The 3,241-nt window shown below is 43.4% G+C and overlaps 1 long non-coding RNA gene across 1 annotated transcript in view; it reads right to left on the reverse strand.

Moving 5' to 3' along the window:
* LOC106527776 (uncharacterized) overlaps positions 1–3,241 on the reverse strand; it is a 14,122-nt gene that overhangs the window by 8,615 nt on the left and 2,266 nt on the right. Inside the window, exon 2 of the long non-coding RNA XR_001311423.1 lies at positions 786–972. This is a non-coding gene — a long non-coding RNA (uncharacterized LOC106527776). The remainder of the gene's footprint in view (positions 1–785; positions 973–3,241) is intronic.

Below are 3,241 nucleotides of genomic sequence, written 5' to 3' on the forward strand. Positions count from 1 at the left end.
GTATGCTACCCTGTGGAACTCCCACGGAACAGGGCAGAGACCCGGACACAGAGCTTCCATGTTTCACAACTGTTCCCTTCTGATGTTACTATCACTAGTTTGGTCTCTTTTTTGTTCGAAGTGTGGTCTTTTTTTATCCTTTATCCCTTAGTACCTTGTTAGTGTCCTTTCAGTGCTTATTTGTTTTAGTATTGTTGTCTCTTGGCATTCAAAGTTGTCAGTAAAGTAGGAATTTCATTGCTCAGGGAAACACGTCTTCATCTGTGTATATGACAATAAACACTGTGAATCTTTGAATTTAGGGATTTATGACATTTTATGAGGTTCACCAGCATGAACACAAAAGTAAGAATACAAGAACAATATATAGGCCAGGATGAATAGAATGATCTCTTTTAACACACACCCTTTACTTTCCTAGAAGGAAACAGTTGCGTCACTTTAATTCATAAGAAGGTTCCTGGAAGTGTGACTCAGTTGGTATAAAAATAATTGAAACATAATGGTATTAGTTTCCTCCAGRTCATTAATTCTGACTGTAACTTGAGCCCACTGACTTCCTGTCTGTGTTGTGTGATATTTACAGAACCTGTTCACCAAACTTTTAGAAAAAGGCTCTATCATATGAGAGAAGGAGGTAAGACAAGCCTTTTTTTTCTTTGATTTCATTAGTTTCTCTTAATCCAAAGTAAATACATAATAGCTAATTTAGCATAAGTCAAGTTGGGTTATTTATGTAGCAAACATAGCATACAACACAAAAAAGTATAATTGAAAGTGCATACCCTTTGTATAAGAAAACAGAGCTTCCCAACCAATCAGAATCGTCAGCTGCCTGCCGGCTTAAGCCAATAAAACGAAGCTGTGCAGCTCGTGGAGCGAGGACAACTCCTCCCATCCAATGGAAATCCAGCTTTGGCACAAAGGCCTGTGATGCAGCAGCTTTAGGAAGTCCAGTCCATTGCGTGTGAACTGGAGAGAAGCCAAAGCAGTGTCACTAAAAAGAACAAAGTAAACAACTTCTCTCATTCTCCTGCCTCAGCTTCTCTTTGCACTTCTGACCCTGCACCCCTCCTTTTCTCGGATGTTGAGCCATGCCATTGACTCCTTCTGTTTTCCTTTCCTTTCTTCCAGGAGATGTAATGACAGACAGACAGACAGACAGACAGACAGACAGACAGACAGACAGACAGACAGACAGACAGACAGACAGACAGAGACAGACTGACAGAGGAGAGGTACAGCCCAGAAACAACTGCGTCACAGTCCTCGTCTCTTGTAACTATACGCAGAAATAAATGTTACTCTGGGAGAGCTTTGCCAAATCTTAATGGTTCTGGATTGTAAAAACAAGTCTCACAGTAAAAGTAAGGCTTAGGTAAAACTGTTATATGATGGCAACAACTGGAGCCTTATGAACCTTTATGCTGATTCTTTGCTCCAACTTTGAAAAGAGCTAACCAAGTTAAGCTTAACCAACACAGAGCAGCATTGCAGCATTTTAAACAGACTTGTTTATCAAGCATTTTCATTGGATTTTCTGTACTTTCTACTTGTCTGCAATGATCCACGCCTCTGTAATTCTGTTTCATAAGAGCTATCAGACAACGTCGGACCTGATTCGCAACAATGGAAGCATCCATCTTCCACAAAGCGATGATGGCAAAAGAAAGCACTATACCTTGATAAATTCACGGCAAAACAATCCTGAATGAGCTTGATATAGGGGCCCTCCAGAATATTCTTTTCTTAAACCCTTTGTCGTAGCTCTGCCCACCCGGCTCCACCTCACCAAGCTATCAAAACAAGACCTAGTAAAACTGTGTCACATCCTCAGCATCCATGTTGAAACTCTGACACCAGCAGCTCACGGGAACTACGCAACACTCGCACACATTTATAGTAACGACAGGCAGAACACATCGAAACTACCAAGGAGGAAGAGGAGGAGAAAGTCGAGGCCGTCCGAAAACCCAGCCGTGCCCACGCTGGGTGGAAGAGGACTGAGGATGACTCTGGGCTTCTGTTATCTCAGCTTCTGTTCCTCCCGACATGAAAAACTGACGTAGCAACTAATCCGAAATCACTCACTCGCACTCACTGTCTGACTTGCTCGCTCTCTCTCTCTTTCTCTCTCTCTCTCTCTCTCTCTCTCTCTCTCTCTCTCTGTCTGCTTCTCTTTCTTTCTGCTTGCACTGAACACAGTTTATTTTCATCTTGTTGCAACAGCAGAACTGCTATTAGATTGTCACTTTAAACTCACACTCACACACAGACAAAAAGAACAGATCCTACACTAATGCGTATGTACGTGCGCATTCACGCTCACACAGCTGTGCACACGCACGCACCATCACACGATTCTGCTCTCTGAATGTGACGCAGCACTTAATTTCTCCACGCTTTTTATGCCACTGTACGCAAACGCAGCTCCTTGATCAGGCTGAACAGAAACACACTTGCTAGCCGCCACAGAAGCCAAGTGAGCACGAGGAAGCTACGTTTAAAGGGACCCTACCACCACGGCTCCCCTGTTCCCCCACTCTGTGACGTGGCCGTGTCCTCATTTCCCCCCTACGTCCCCTTATATTTGGCTCTCTCCCTCTCCGCTGCGCTCCTCTCTGGCACTCTGCTCCCGGCTGCAGATGCTCTCCGGGCTCCTGTGTGTGTGAAGCTGAGCAGCCTCCCTGATCACCTGACAACCCACTGGTTTTAAAGGCACACCATCACTAGTGTGTGTGTGTGTCAGTTGCATAAGCACCCAGACACACTTTGTAAAACTCTTATTGATGTTGCCACTTGGCTTTCCTTATTTTGATGATTTATAGGTCCAAGGTGTATCCGCAGGTGCATTCAGCGGTAATTATTTGCATTTCAATGCAAAGAATAACTTTCACAGCTCAGCACCATGAATCAACTTCCTCTGCAGAGCTGCTAAGCACAGATCTTCCCTGACAAAATCAGTCAGACTAATTAAAGGTATAGCCCAGCTATTTTCTAAGTAACATTCTGACTACTAGTTATTAATAGTTAGTACCTTATCAACATTGACTTCAGTCAGAGAGCAAAGTACAGAGAAAGATGCAAAAATCTCCAACCAGGCTAGGCTAAAAGCTAGCCAAACAAGTCTCTTTTCGTAATCAGAATACTTTATTGATCCCCGAGGGAAATTACAATTATTACAGCTGCAACCGCTCAGGTAAGAGAGATTCGAGAAGAAAGAAGTACAGCACACTTGAAT

The sequence above is a fragment of the Austrofundulus limnaeus genome, unplaced genomic scaffold (genome assembly GCF_001266775.1).
Source record: "Austrofundulus limnaeus strain Quisiro unplaced genomic scaffold, Austrofundulus_limnaeus-1.0 Scaffold342, whole genome shotgun sequence".
Classification (NCBI taxonomy): Eukaryota; Metazoa; Chordata; class Actinopteri; order Cyprinodontiformes; family Rivulidae; genus Austrofundulus; species Austrofundulus limnaeus.